The 16,393-nt window shown below is 40.4% G+C and overlaps 1 protein-coding gene across 2 annotated transcripts in view; it reads right to left on the bottom strand.

Moving 5' to 3' along the window:
• The window catches only part of arhgdia (Rho GDP dissociation inhibitor (GDI) alpha), a 52,395-nt gene that overhangs the window by 24,857 nt on the left and 11,145 nt on the right, over positions 1-16,393 (bottom strand). The gene's annotated exons all lie outside the window — the stretch shown is intronic.

Genomic DNA, 16,393 nt, shown 5'->3' with positions numbered 1-16,393 from the left:
AGGAGATTCGGAGAACAAAATAAAACATGACAATTTTACTCAGGCAGAAAACTGCTCTTCTACTTTCCTACATATGCAGTCAACAGTTTCTAAACAAAATGGTGGAGATGAATTTGACTCTATTCAGGCTCTCTTCTGACATTCAATTTCTCCTATCTTCCACCCTAACACAGCCCTTCATTTAAGTTTCATTCTGGTCAGTTCTGAAGAAGGGTCATTGACCCTAAACGTTAATGTTCTCTCAACAGATGCTGAGTACTTATCATTTTCAGTCTTTAATACAAAGATTATTGCCCTGAACAGCACAAAACTAGGAGCCAAAGGTGGTCATTTGGCTCTTTGAACCTGCTCCATCATTCAATATGATCACAGATAGCCTCTATCTCAGTGCCATTTTTTCCCAATATCTCCCCATACACCTGGAAGTCTTTGTCTTTGAAATCTTTAAAAGAAAAAACAAAATTTTAACAAGATGGTGGATGGGGAGATCAGGAACACTCTGCAATCTGGACAATTGATATTTTAATCACTGCCCTCAAATCTGACAATCGGCTCTTAGGAACTGAGTATTAACAATTCTGCTTTCATGCAACAATTGGGATGGTAGAGAAAGCTGGAAAGACTTTGGTGCTTTTCCATCCTGCAGTTCCAGTATGTTACATTTTGACAAAAACAACTTGCAGAACACCTTTCTGTAGTGGGATTGATCTTTGTTGCAAGTTATGCTAGTAAAATACTCCCAATTTAACAATCTAAGGTTTGAACTGAAAGTGTATTGAGGGTGAAATATTTTGCACTACAACTAACAACAGATTTGCACGCGTTTTCAACATAGTTAATAAATCAACAGCATTATGTTGCGAGTAATAGCTGGAAATATACAGAACAAAAAGACAATTCATGGGTAGTTTCAAAAACCTTGGGATGATGGAAAGAAAATTCAATATTCAAATAAGTTAACTTTAGAACATTTGATCACATGGTGACATTCTCCTTTAACACATTATTTTGGCAAAGCACATTAAGTATCAAGGGATACTTTTACCACATTGGATATTTGCACAAGACCAGAGCTAGGATCCAGAAGTACAAGAGTCACAAAAACCTAATGTTTTCAGGAGAAATTTAATCACTTAGAGTGGTTGTAATGTGGAATTTGCCACAGCAGTACTCGTCAAACCAAAACAGCATTGCAGCATCCGAGGGAAGGCTAGACAATCCTAAGGGAAGACAGGGTCGGTTACAGTGAAAACTTCAGATGACAAGGGTAGGAAGCCACCAGTATGGAGTTCAAAACATCAACATGCATCTACTGGGCCAAGACGCCTATTTCTATACTGTAAATACTTTGCAATCACCTAATGTTTAATTTTAGGTACATCACAATCAGCATGCATTTTTACCCTGCTGTAGAACCACTGGCTGCCAACGCAATAGTCTAGCAAATAAAGACTTACAGATCATATTATTGATCCAAAGGGGCTTTTCTGGTGCAGCGGTTATGTCTCCACTTCGCCAGCTTTCAACACCCACCCGCTGCAATGTAAGAGGTGTGTAACAGCACCTGAATAGATTGAGTAAAAAAAACAAAACTCCTGCACAAACCATTTCTGTAGCTGCTCCAATCAGCAATTAGCCCTTTAATTTTCTCACCTGTTTTATCAGGCAATGCTAACAAACTGGAATGAAATGCAAACTAACATTTTACATTTAAACACGACAGATACAATGGAGGTCACATTTTTAAAACCCCTTATATTCTTTGCGTCTGCTCTCCTATAGCCCCTTTGGAGCCAAAAAGGTAAATAAAGCAGATTTCTGGCCGATAGCACTATAGATGCACAGCTTACATCGGCAATAAAATATTCCATTGTGCTTTGCATGAAAGTCAAAGACTGAAGAAACCACTCAAAAATGGTCAACAGTATCGGTTTTAACATGACTAACAAGACAGATATTGACAGGTTAATTAAATGAGCAAAAAGGCAGCAGAGAGGATCATGTGGGAAAATGCAAAATTATTTTGGAAGGGGGAAGCTACGAATAGGGCAATATTTAAACCAAGATATTGCAGAAATCTCTGATACAAAAGAACGTGGGGTACTTATGCACAAAACTAGCACAAAGGTGCAGCAGTTAATTTAAGAAACTATTTAATTGGAGGCAGTTCACACAAGGGAAACGTCAATGATTCCCGGTATGGAGGGAATGTCTTAAGAGCAAAAGCTAAACAGGCAGAGATTCTCTACTCACTGGAATTTAGAATAATGAGAGACGATCTAATTTAAAAACATGCAGGACTCTCAAGAGGCTAGCCAGAGTAAATGCTGGGAGGATGTCTCCCCTCATGCGAGTGTCTACGACCTGCCAGCATAGTTCCAGAATAAAGGGGTACCAATTTAAGACACAGATGAGGAGGAATTTCTTCAGTGTTCTTGGAACTCCTTAGCAGAGAGCTGTGGAGGAAGAATCCTTGTGTTTCATGTTGCAGTTATATAGGACGTTGGTTCAGCCACGTTTGGAGTACTGTGTACAGTTCTGGTCACCACATTACCAAAAGGATATGGATGCTTTGGAGAGGGTGCAGAGGAGGTTCACCAGGATGTTGCCTGGTATGGAGGGTGCTAGCTATGAAGAGAGGTTGAATAGATTAGGATTATTTTCATTAGAAAGACAGATTGAGGGGGGACCTGATTGAGGTCTACAAAATCATGAGGGGTATAGACAGGGTGGATAGCAAAAAGCTTTTCCCCTCCCAGAGTGGGGGGGCTCAATTACTAGGGGTCATGATTTCAAAGTGAGAGGAGGAACGTTTAAGGGAGATATGCGTGGAAAGTTCTTTACACAGAGGGTGGTCGGTGCCTGGAATGCGTTGCCAGCGGAGGTGGTAGATGCAGACACGTTAGCGGCTTTTACGATATATTTGGACAGGTACATGGATGGGCAGGGGACAAATGGACACAGACTGTTAGAAACTAGATGACAGGTTAGACAGAGGATCTTGATCGGCACAGGCTTGGAGGGCCAAAGGGCATGTTCCTGTGCTGTAATTTTCTTTGTTCTTTTCTTTGTGTACATTTAAGGCCAAGATAGCTAAATTCTTAATTAGTCAAGGAATTAAGGCTTTGGAGAAAATGCAGGAAAGTGAACGTGAGGAAAGTCAAATTTGTCATGATCCTACTGAAAGGCAGAGTAGGGGCAAGGGATTGAACAGCCTGCCTCGTGTTGCTATTTCTTTTGGTTTTATGCACTTGGCAGGACAGGATTAACAGTGATAATTAGGAACTGATTTTGAGAGAGTGAAGGGAAAAGTATTTTAGGGGAAAAGGATAACAGGAAACCCTAGTTAGAAGATGATTTATACATGATTGGAGAAATAAGTTGGGTCAAAAGAACAAAGTGGTTAGAATATGGAGGATTAAAAAGTTGATACAAATGACAAACCCACAAAGGTCAATGGGTGTGCATCAGATATGCAGTATAGGATGCAAATGCAGAGTTAAGGTGCGTCAGAGTTTACGGGATTGGATAGAACATCATTGGAGATATCACATCTTGGAGGAGAGAGCAATATAGAAGGCATTACGTGGGATTTACAAAAGATGCTGCAGTGATGGAAGAGCCTAAATGCACTGTAGAGGTTAGTGAAGTTGGGAGTTAAAACACTGAAAACCCAAAGAGAACCAAGCAACCTCGATGAGAATGAATGCAATTTCTTTACCCCAAGCCAGTGTTGTTCTGTACAAGTTAATTCAGTCATAAGCTCTACAAAACAACAGGCAGTTTAATAGTCTGAAGCTGACAAATTTTTATTTTGTAACAGACCATAACAATTACTTTGAAGTGCAGAAATTTATTCTGGGCACAAAGTCAATCAATATCACACAAAAATGACATTGAAAAGTATGAAGTTGAGCTCAACACAATCTTCAGATAGACTAAAATCTTAACATACCATTTCAATTGACAGATTATACAGGCAGGATCCTCCACCTATGGAACACTTCCTCAGTACTACAGGTGGCATTAGCCTAAATTGCTCAAAGTCTGGAAACTGAAGATTAAACATTTCAAATTTCATACCCAAAACAAGGCTACTACCAACTGAGCCAAACTGACAGAAGTTATTGTTCCCCTATGGTCTCAAGGCCACAAACTCTTAGGAAAAAGAGAGTGTGTTCTGCATCAAACCATATAACACCCTCAACAAACAAATTTCAAACACACTGCAGTGCCTTCTAACATACTTACTGACTTAACTAACATAGATCATCACAGCAACAGAAAATAGGGTTGTATAATGCCCATATGGATAAAGACACAAGCCAGCAATGAGTCAAATGGAATACTATCACTTATTTATTACACAAAATAGCTCAGTCAGGATAAAATGCCATACAACCTCCAAAGCCATTTTATGGAAGCTCAATTTCAACTTAGCTAAATTGGGATTTCGCAGTCTCAATTTCTAAACATTAAGACTTTTTGTTTTGAACAACATGACGACTGCAGAACATGGAATACTAAAATTTCCAAACTTACTGTAACTAATGACTGTAAAAAAGCTTTAAATTTATATATAAAGATGCAAAACAGCTAGCCTTCAACAAAATTCTGCGTTGCAACAATAGAAGGAAAGCTTTCACAATAATCCCTTACTTGACTCCTTAAAGAATTCTATGCCGTGACAACCCAACAATGAATGAGGGATATGCATAATTTATACTGGCATAATGGTTGGGTATATTTGAATAATAGAAACAGTGGAGGGGGCTCTAAAGCTGAGGCTCATAAGTGCTGGTCTCAAAATTGTAACAGCTATGACAGGGCTAATAAAAATACTGTATGCAAGGTAAGACAGTTCTACAAAACACTAAACAGGAGCTATTAAAACAACTGGAAAGGGAAGTTAGAAACCAAATGTTTTAGAAAGAATAATTATACATGTATGAGACTACACAGGTGAAAATGTAGTGTGGAAAATGCTCAAAGGAAACAAGCAGCTAATTAACGAGGGCTGCTGGCAGCCAGGAAAAGGGGAGATATTGCCACCTGTTTGCATGGGAATTAAGAAAAGAAACTTTTTTCAATTCTTAGATTTTGAAATAACTCTATTAATACTAATTGTGTCCTGAAAAATTGCAGTCATGCTGCAATCCTGGCATTCAGCTAAAAACTGCAGTCAAGCAGTCTTTACCGGCAGAGGGTTTAAAAATTCTGTTGATACTTGGCCGGACATTCAGAAAAGTCTGCAGATTCATAGTTTAACATAATATCAAAACACATTCTAAGATGGAAAAAACTTCATTTCCACTTTAATGGAAGTGACAAGTGGAAGAAGGGCAGATGGTCTTGTCCCTCTAATATTGGGCGAGGGGGCATTTCAACCATCGTCATCACACAGCAGCAAAGTGACGAAACCAGAAAAATATTACTCCCCAAAACATTTTTCAATCAAAAAAAGAAAAATTAAAGCTCAGATAGTCACCATTTGGGCCATTACTTGATCCTTTTTGGTGAAGGTTCTTTTGCTAAAGGAGTCAAAACAAAACCCACAGAAACACAAACATTCCTTGGTACAACAGTCATCTGCATACACTGCTTTCTAACCTTTGCAGCTCTCAATAATTTTAAAATCAATGGTGCCCCTACACCAAGAAGGAAGCTTCCCACATTCATTCCTTCCACCTTTCCAGTTTACAGTCAAGTCCTGTCAGTCTTGAGCTATACGTATAAATAAAGAGAAGTAGGTCATTTGGACTTTCAGGCCTGTTCCATTCAGTGAGATAATGGCTGAAAAAAAAACTGAGCCAAATCTTGCATTCGCATCTACACTGACAGTTCACTTGCCCGACAAGGTCCTACCCACCACCTTAAAAATATTCAAACGACTCTTCTTCCATTGCCTTTGAAGGCTCAATGCCAAAATGTCTCAAACCTAAGAGAAGTTCTATCATTTAGTGAGTGGCTCTACCTCGAATACACTACCTGGACATGTGGTCGAGTCAGCTTCAACTGAGGCATTCCAGATGTCATTAGATAATTTAAATAGAAATACTGTGCAGGGTCATGTGGGAAGGGCAGGAGAATAGCAGCAAGTCAATGCTCAGTCGGCACTATTTGAAAAGCCTTTTGCAGCGTAACAATTGAAAGTTTTATGAATCGTTGAGATAAGTTTTTCAGGAGTTATTATTATTAATACATTCCATTAGTTTCACTTTCACTAGAAGAACATTCAAACATACCAAAATTTTGAATCACCAGAACCTACTGAACTGAATCCAATCATAGAACAGGTTTACTTGTTTTAGCTTTTCCAGGACCCCAAGGATGTAGGGAATCTAATCTAATGTTAAAAAGCTACCAAATCATTGTGCTGTAGCTTTCAGCAGTCTTTCTCCACTTAATATTCAGCTCCTCTGTTCCTCCCGCCAAAGTGCCCAAGGCCAAATTTTCCCACATTATATTCCATCTGCCAAGTGGCCACCTACTCACTCAATTTATCTATATCCCCCCCGCACACCCCTCCCACCGACTATGTCATCCTCACCACTTGCATTCCAATCATGTATCATCCACGAGCATGGATGAGGGAAGTGAATCACTATCACTAAGTCATTAATAGATCTTTGTAGATCCAACACCCCTGGTTCTTTGCTAATTATAGGTTGTGGCCCTGAACATGCCTTCCTTATCCCAGGTCTTTGCCTTCTAATCTACAGCTAATCCTCTAGCCATGCTAATTACACCACTGGCTCTTGAGTAGCCTAATGTGTTATAACTTATCAAACATCTTTTGGAAATGCAAATATATTACATTTGCTGGATCCTCTTTATGATGTATAACTAGATCCATGATAATCAATAATCTGACTCAGCTCAACATATACTTTTCTCAAAAATTCTACTAGAAATCTTTCAAAATTCCTGATCTATTAAATAATCCAGTGTATAGTATAATTCTATGTTATTGCAAGTTTCAGTTGAATGCTAATGGTGCAGATGCAAATAAAGTTGAAATACCCCACTCTCATTTTCCCCTCAAAGGGCTGTATATTCTCAGTACTGAAGTATTGTTATTCATTCAATTGCCACGAACCAATTGCTCACATCAACAGGAATGAGAAAAACGCAGCTTTAATCACATCGTAATAAACCTAAAAACAAACTGCTCTGGAAATAAGCTATTTGCTGATTTTTCTTGATTCTAAAGTATACTTTTCGTTTCGTTAGTCTAAAAAAATCTCAAGATCGTCTCATTGTTATGAACATTATGGGATAGAGCCTAATTAAGTACTTTTATAAAGGGAAAGGTGAGACAAGTCCCTGCTTGCTACTTGGGTTATCAATTCTCTCATTCATCTAAATTCAGTCTGTGTTTAGAGTGCTCTAGGGCACAATTTTATCATTCCTTTGAGAACTGAAACTGCAATCACATTAAATGAAAATCTTAAATAAGAGGACCTGTCCCATAGATCATAACTGTTATAATGCAAAGGGAGGATTCCCCCCCCCCCCCCCACCAACTATAATTCTTGAAGTCAAACATGGAAGGAGAGATAGTAGAACACTGATCTTTGACGCCTGCGGTTCTCTCAGCAAGTAACATATTAATCCGTTTTTTTTATTTAATTAGCTCTAATATTTCAAATGTTGACACATTTTAAAAGTTAAGATTAGTAACATACAAAGCAGCAGGGACACAGTGGATATTTCTGTTGCACCTCTTCAACATAACTTTGGGGATCTTTTACATTAAAAATTGACCAAACAGTGTCTCGGTTTAAAGTCTTATCTGAAAAGGTGTGGAAGTGTCAGTGTTGGAATGGGGTGGACCAGGTTAGACAACACGAGGTTATAGTCCAACAGGTTTATGTGAAATTCACAAGCTTTGGAAGCGCAGCTTATTCATTGGGTAAAGGAAGAGAAGCACATGGGCTCAGAATTTATAGGCAGAGATCAAAAGATCATACACAAATTATGAGTGGAACAGGTTGAATAATAAGTGTCCACAGTGTCATAAGTGTCAGATGGTGTGAGTAAAGTGTCAACAGCTGACTAGCAGGTGAAGGGATGACTTCTAATCCGATTGAGGTAGAGAGATAATTACAAAAAATTAAAATAAAGGTGGTGTTGGAAACAAGTTAAATGGTTGGGATAACATGGGTATAAGAACTCTTACAGACAACTACCCACCGATCCGATCAAACAACATAAACACATTAACTCAGAATGATCAAGACCTTCAGAGCATCTTACGCACTATCATCCCGCATACTTCTCGCATCGGAAGGCAGTAGAAGTCTCCTAAGATACACAAAGCCAACACACCTGGATGCTCCATTGTATCAGGCAATGGGACCCTGTGCTAATTTTTAGACACTATCCTGCAACTCATCTGCTTCATTCTCGACCACAATGTCTTCATCTTCGACAACCAGCTCTTCATCCAGACATACCGAACAGCCATGGAGGCCAAATTTGCACCCCAATATGCCAACATTTTCATGTGCAACATTCAAGCAAGACTTCTCTATTGCACAGGACCTCCAACCATTGTAATACACCAGATTCAATGACACTTTCTTTCTTTGGACTCCGTGAGGAATCACAAACAACTACACGATGATATCAACAAGTTTCATCCCATTAGACTTATCATGGACTGCCCTTCAGAATCAGTCTCAATCTTGGACACTTGCATCTCCATCAAGGGCACCTCAGTACCGTACCTCACGCTACTGCAAGCCCACAGATGACGCTGCATGCTGCACTTCTCTAGCTTCCACCCTAAACACATTAAAAAAGCCAACCACTACAGGCAAGCCCTGCGCGTACACAGGATCTGCTCAGACAAGGAGGAACATGACAGACACCTAAAGATGCTGAAAGACACCCTTCATAAGAATAGGACATGACGTTCAACTCAATCAAGAGTTCCAACGTGCTTCAGTGGAAAAACTGCAACAACCTAAGCCAGACACAGGATACAACGGATAGAGTTCCCTTCAACATTCGGTACTTCCCTGGAGTGGAGAAACTGTGCCATGCCCTTCATAGCTTTCAGTGTGTCACTGATGATGAGCATCTCACCAAGCTCATCTCTACACCTCCACTTATCGCCCTGTAACAGCTGCCAAACCTTAAACAGACCGTCATTCACAGCAAAATACCCATCCTTCAGGACAACATTAGCCACTACACCACACTGCCATGGCAACCTCTGCAAGACCTGTCAGATCATCGACATATTACCACTTGTAGGAACACCACCCACCACGTGCACAGCAGAGGTGGAGACACTATCACTGCACCACAAGAATCCTACGAACAAGTTAACTGTGACGGTTTCACAGGCAAAAAGCCAATAGACATCTACCAATCAAATTTGGAAAAAGGGGAAAAAGGTTCACTCTGAAAGTGCTTAACAGAATTAAGTGACAATACTAAGACAAGCAGCATCTGTGTAGGGAAAAACAGGTCAAATCTAGCAAAAAGTCATCACCAAAAAAAACACTTTCTTGTCACTGCTTTCAGAACGGTTTTCGATGAGGTCATTGATGAGGCAGAATTAGAAAGGCATTCCCCGACCATCGGGTGACAGGGATCCCCAGTAGAGGGCTCACTACACAGGAGTTCCCCCTTTCTCTTGGGGATCTGGGGTTGAGGGTGTTGCATGCAATGGTCTCATGCAACCAAACCGCAGGTGTTCACAGACTCTTGCGCTGTTTGTTTTGTGGCTCTGTGGGGCCCAGGGACCATGTCTATATCTGGTATGGGTGCTGGCACTCCTTGTTTAGTTATCTAAAGAACCTTCTGCGCTTTTGGTTGCACTTCAGCCCCATGCTCCTGACAGAGGGGGGGGCGAGCAGGTTGGAGAATCTCAGTGGGTCTTTAGCTGGCCATTAACAGGACCAGGCAGCAGGCCGTGGAGGAGATCAGTATGGTCAATTGCCTGTCCCTCTTCATGGGTATTTTCAAACCTGGGTGTCCCCACAGAAGGGGCACACTGTGTCCGCCAAAGCTTTCGATGCCTTCTGGGAGAGATGGGCACTGTGGGGTGTGGAGTGCTTTTTTCTCCCACCAACTCAACTTTGATTCGATCCCTACCCTCCCCTTCCCATAGGCATTGCCTTTACAGGGCTCTGCATGTTACTGGTTCTTTGAAAAAGTGAAAGGGATTCTCTTGTTGGGGAAACAGTTAAGCTTGTATGGAACTTGTGGTGTATTCGTACAGAAGTTCACTAACGGGAGACTGAACAGGATATCCGTAGGATTAATGAAATAGTGGGTTGCATGTAACAACCCCTTCGACCTATCCCAATTCTATGATTTTTGATCTGTCTTTCCAGCACCAAACCCCCCGCTCCCCCTCCACCACTGCTGATCCCTTGCCCACCCCTAACGCCAATACCTCCCCCCCCCCCCACTGCTGATCCCTTGCCCACCCCTAACGCCAATACCTCTCTTTCCCCCCCCCCCTCCCCCCCCCCCCCCCCCCCCCCCCACCTCTCACCCGAACACCAATCCCTCCGCACCACTGCCCCGACCACCGCCGCCCCACCGGCCACCAATGCTGATCCCCTGAACGTACTGTCCTCTACCATAGCATAAACAAACCCGAAAGAACTAATTCAATGAGAATCACACATTAGCCAAAGGTAGTTCAAATTTCTTGACTGGCTGAAACCCAATTCAGCTTTACTGTCCTGACATGTGTCCATTTGCAAACAAAGTATCAACTTATCTTGTCAATATTTTGCTTGTCACAGTAGGAGCTTTAAAACAAAAAAAACATAGCTATGTTGTAGTCCATTTTTTGAGACGGTGTTGATACATGTTCTAAACTAGCCAAGCTGAAAGCTAATTTATCCTAAAAAATGTGAATAGTTCTAAATTTTCTGACTAGCTTCAAGCTATTTTAACACTGGAATCAAAATTAGGTTTCCAAATTCTTGTCCGTACACGTGGAAATACCATCGTCAGGCCCTTGCAGTCAAATGACTGGATATGCTACACTCACGCTGCATAAGTGATTAAAATGGCATGTCTTTTCCTATTCACAGACTTGTCTACATCGAATTCCACTCTAATTTTGATACTGTCTTCTAAACAAAAACACACACCACACAGTGGCAGTTTTAAACTGTTTTCCTGTTCTCACCCATTTTACAAGAATATTTTCCAAATGTCTGAAATACAACCTGCAGAAAAGCAAAATCTAGGTCACTCAATACAATCTTCTGCATTCTGGAGGCTATAGGAAAGTTAAATGGTGTTCATTTATCTCAGCATTGAAGCCGTATTAACCATTGCCTCATTACCAAAAAGAATTCTGCGCACCCAAATTAGTAAGAGGTGGCTCCTAAATATATAAATCAATGAAACTTTACAGTTGACAAACAGAACTTTACTAACAAAATAAAATTTAGGTTAGGAATAAAGATATTTACCAAAATACTGGATTTAGAAATTACATTAAATCAGTCACAGCTTGCCAAAATAAAAGCCTTTCAAGTTCAAAGAAAGTTCTGGGAATGGCAACTGTGAATCATGATAAAGCAATGAATGCTTTTTACCATACTAAAGTAACTACTTCCCTGGAATTAATATATTTCCAGAAGCCCTATATGGATGCGAGAGGTTTGTGCGTACCGACGAGAGATTAGTGTGCAAAATTAGAGCACATGGGAATGGACACAATATGCTGGCATGGATTAAGAACTGGTTAGCAAACTGAAAACTGTCCAAATAATTAGATAATTAGTCACTGCCTTCCAGTGAAAATGGAATACCACAAGGATTAATGCTTGTGCCCCAGCCATCCAATTTGGATGAGGGGTGTAAACGTAATACTTCCAAATTTGCTGACGACAAAACTGGCAAGATTTGACTGTGTTTTGGATGAAGTAAAGAGTGTTCACGGCAATTTAAACAAATACATGCCAAATGCAGTATAACATGATTAAACATGAAGTTTCCATTTCAATAGGAAACAGAATGGCAGGGTATTTAAACAGTGATAGATTGGGAGATGTCGATGCACAAAGTGACCTAGGTATCCTTATACGCTGAAAGCAAACACGCAGATGCAGCAAGCAGTTCAGAAGGCAACTGAAATATTCGTTTTCATTGCAAGAGAATGCAAGTGCATAAACAAAGATGTCTTATTGCAGCTGCACAAGGCTTTGGTGAGACCACTGATAATGGGAACTGCAGATGCTGGAGAATCCAAGATAATAAAAGGTGAGGCTGGATGAACATAGCAGGTCCAGCAGCATCTCAGGAGCACAAAAGCTGACGTTTTGGGCCTAGACCCTTCATCAGAGAGGGGGATGGGGTGAGGGTTCTGGAATAAATAGGGAGAGAGGGGGAGGCGGACTGAAGATGGAGAGAAAAGAAGATCGGTGGAGAGGAGAGTATAGGTGGGGAGGTAGGGAGGGGATAGGTCAGTCCAGGGAAGACAGACAGGTCAAGGAGGTGAGACCATGCCTGGAATACTCTTTGCAGAGTTGGAAGGGTTGAGGGGGGTATGGGCCAAATGATGACAAATAAGACAAGATTTATATAGGATATCTGGTCGTCACAGCCGAGTTGGACCAAAGGGTCTGTTTCATGTTGTATGTTTCTATTACTTTCATCTTTCAGCCATTTCTATTCCAATTAAGCTTTGGAATGGAGGGGGCAATTCAGCCAAGAGTGCTAAAATTAACAGACTTTGTGTTGTCCATGAAGTAGCCACCAGAAATTGCATTTTGAAATCAGGCACCATTGATCATCAAAACTCAATTCATTGCAAAGCAGATTCTCCCTTACTAGAAAGGCAGTATAAGTGAAATGCATTCAGGCCAGTGTGTCTATGTCCACTTATTAAAATCACCACTGCAAACTCCTTTGAACAGTTTAAATACAGCAAAAAGGAAAAAGAGATATACTTTGATAAAAACAAAGTGGACACCAATATACCCAAAGTTTATAGCTATTCTGAAATAATAGTAGTTTATACCTTTGCATGTTATAATTCCCTGTCCACAAATTACCCTCAATCTAAAGGCAAATCAGAGCAATTCATTAGTCTTCTTTGCTGTCTGACTAACAGAAATTAATCCACATAAACAGCCCAATCTAGAGCATGTTCTCTTCAACCCAAGACACTTCACTTGACTTTCATAGCACGGTATACTAATTGATATTTAAATTCACTAAAAGAAAGCCAAGTATGTGCCCATGTATTTGGCAGCAAAAAATTTCAATGATACATCTCCATGTTTACAAGCAGGAATGCGTTTGTATTGAATTTAAATGCCACATTTAACACGAAGTTTGGAGAAGAAAAAGATATCTGAACAGATTTTACACTAGAACAGAAGTTTGAAGTTGTTTTCTTGCACTTTAAGTGAAAAAGATAAATGCTGATGTAGGTGGGCCAAAATTAGCACAGTTTTTAATTAGAATCTAAACCAATGTTCACAACAAACCCAAAGGTGGTGATGCAAACTGAAATAATCAGCACCAACTGGAGACAACTTCAGATTTACAAATTTAATTGATGACCAGTTACAAAGACCATTTCCAGAGTAGGGTCAATTGCATAACTGATTCAATCGAAACAAACTGTCTTTTATAAATATGCAATAATTGCTAAAGTGACAAAATTAGCAGGACAAAATTTACCAACCCATCTTGTATGCATATTTCATGACACACACAGGCTGAGGGCTCTGTACTGTAGACAAGTCTGCTTACATCAATTAGTTGCCATGGTTCACAAGCTTTAGTCAGGGATCTTTTGATAGGAAGCAAGTTGTGCAATAAGAGAGGAATCTGTTGTGCTTCAATAATTTTGTACTCGGGAGCACATTACAGAACAACACAATTTTAAATTACACCACTTCTGAAATTCTCAGATGCACTCACTTATTATTGAGAATCTATAAGCCAAAAGAAAAACACCATTTTTAGCAGTCAAAATGGTTTAATTTCAAAGATTTCTCCATAATGAAACACCTCACAGGGTAGTGCACGAGAAATCAATTCCCACTATTCCCAGCATTGTCGTTAAATTGAAAACGTTATCAAAATATGTAAAGTCCCCAGTTTACCTTTTGGATAGATGGAGGCTCACAGAAAACAGACCAAATTGTTGTACTTAACAAGAACTATTTATTACAAATAAACAGTTGTTAACGTGTGGTGAGAACTCTGAACTATTAACACCTAACTCTACCAGTTAAAACGCAGCCTCCTTACACAATTATAGAGATTGACAAAAAAAAATGGCAGAGGAAAAAGAAAATCTGCAAGCCAGTTCAATGGCTTCAGTGTGCAGGATTCATTGAGATGACCTTTTTACTTGCCGAGATTTTCAGTTGAGGATTTAGATGTTTCTCAACAACTGGGGACGGGTAATTAATGCCTACATCCACGAATGAATAAAATAAAACCATCTGGTTCCTGCCATGGGAAAGGCTGCCACTGCAGTGTTGCTCCTAGGTTGAGACGTAAGCGTTTATTATTCCAGGGGTCACCAACACTACTTCAAGAATATATACCCAAAACCAAGTAATTGGCCACTTCGAACAATTCAGCAATCATGAAATCCACACAAAGTACTGATACTGCACAAAAAAGCTTTAATAACCTGCAGTCAGTGCAGCACAGCCAACAGGAAAACAGCAAATAAGCAAAGGGGTGCAAGGCAATCTACAATCATTCTATGTTTTCACTGTAAATGCCCTGGAATTAGAAACTTAAAACCACACCCCTTTTACTCCTTCATGGGATGTGAGCTTCATTGGCAAGGCTTGCACTTCTGAGCCAACCCTAACTGCCATCAACTGAGGGAAAAAGATACATCACCCAACAAATTAGGGGTAAGCCCTTCAGACCCTGCTGTGCCATTCGACTAGACTATGGCCAATGTGTGTGTGTTCTGAAATCCACATTCTCACCTACCCCATTACCTATTAACCTCGGTTAACAAAAGTCTACCACCACCTCAAAAATATTCACTGAACCCCACCTTTTCAGGCAACAAGTACTAAAATTGCACAAACCAACAAGAGAAACACACTTCCTTCACCTTTGTCATAAAAGGCACAACCCCTTAATTTTGATATTGCGTGCAGTATCTCTGGGGCTTGTTCACAAGAGAAAGCATTGTTTTCATTTCTATCCTGTCATCTTGTCAACACTGTTCAGAATCTTACAATCTTCAATCAGACAGATCACCCACAATCTAAATTGTGATGAAACCAAGCCCAGCCTGTTCAATCTTTCCTCATTAGGCAACACCCTTATTTCAAATACCCACTCAGTAAACCCCTCTGAATTACCTCCCATGCAGTTATGTCTCCTTACTAACCAATTACAACCCTTCCCTGCAACACCAGGTGAAATTAACTGACAGTTACTCACTTCCCTCCCTCCTTAAATAGGAGGGTATTTCTTATTTTTCAGTCTGATGAAACCTTTCCAGAATCTAAAGTTTTGGAACATTAGAACCAACTCCTGCCCAATTATTAATCATCTAAGACACCAGGAAGTCTATCAGTACCCACAGTTTTATGAGCCCTGCAGCTCCATCAGTTTACTCAGTACCACTTCCCTGGTGATGCTCCTCTCTTCCTTCAACTTCGTGATTTACAGGTATTACTGGGATACTTCCTTATACCACCTGTAGCAAAGACTGAAGCAAAATATTTATTCATTTCATCCACCATTTACCATCTGTTAACTCCCAATTCTCAGCTTTCAGAGGATCACTTTATTTACTTTTTAAAGTTAGTAAAGTAGGTCTTAAAGTCAAGCAAGCTTCCTCTCAAACTAATTTTCTCTTCCTGATTCATCTTTGCATAATTATATGCACTTTCAACAAGTATGATGCTTTCTTTAAATTCTTTCATTAACCTTGGATGGAGGGTCCTCCCCTCAGAATTTTTGATAGGAATATATTTACACTGATTGGTAAAGTTACTGCAGCCCCAGCAGACGACAGCGCTACTCTCTCATTAAAGAAAGTTGACTAGTGGGGAGGTCAACTTTAGGGCTACCTCAGGCGAGGTTGAAAAGATTAACCTTCATGGTAACCTTAACTGGTGTAGGAATTGAACCCATGCTGTTGAAGTTACTCTGCATCAGAAACTAGCCATCCAGTCAATCATCAGTTAGCTGAATTGACTGGATGGCTGGGTTGTGAAGCAGGACAACGCCAACACCGCAGGTTAAATCAGTGTAAATGGGAACTGCAGATGCTGGAGAATCCAAGATAACGAAATGTGAGGCTGGATGAATGCAGCAGGCCCAGCAGCATCTCAGGAGCACAAAAGCTGACGTTTCGGGCCTAGACCCTTCATCAGAGAGGGGGATGGGGTGAGGGTTCTGGAATAAATAG

This window comes from Stegostoma tigrinum, chromosome 22 (genome assembly GCF_030684315.1).
Source record: "Stegostoma tigrinum isolate sSteTig4 chromosome 22, sSteTig4.hap1, whole genome shotgun sequence".
Lineage (NCBI taxonomy): Eukaryota > Metazoa > Chordata > Chondrichthyes > Orectolobiformes > Stegostomatidae > Stegostoma > Stegostoma tigrinum.
This window is presented reverse-complemented; position numbering and strand designations above follow the sequence as displayed.